A 301-nucleotide genomic window follows, 5' to 3' on the forward strand; every position below is an offset into this window, starting at 1 on the left:
CCTATAGAAAATGAGTGTGGTGAACTGAAGAGGAGAAGCAGCATCATGGAGCTGGGAATTATATAGAGGAATTATACTGGAAAGCTAAAGAACCAATTCTTTTCCAGGGATCCTGCTTCAGTGTGGAAAGGTATGAAAGACATCACCAATTACAATACACCATCCCCCAGCACTGTGGAGAATCAACAACTGGCAGACGATCTGAATGAGTTCTATTGCAGGTTTGAAAAAAACACCATTAACACCTCTTGCAACCCCCCCTCCCCCACTCCTGCACTTCAGATCAGTGAAGATGAGTATC

This window comes from Sinocyclocheilus anshuiensis, unplaced genomic scaffold (genome assembly GCF_001515605.1).
Source record: "Sinocyclocheilus anshuiensis isolate Anshui unplaced genomic scaffold, SAMN03320099.WGS_v1.1 scaffold238, whole genome shotgun sequence".
Taxonomy (NCBI): Eukaryota; Metazoa; Chordata; class Actinopteri; order Cypriniformes; family Cyprinidae; genus Sinocyclocheilus; species Sinocyclocheilus anshuiensis.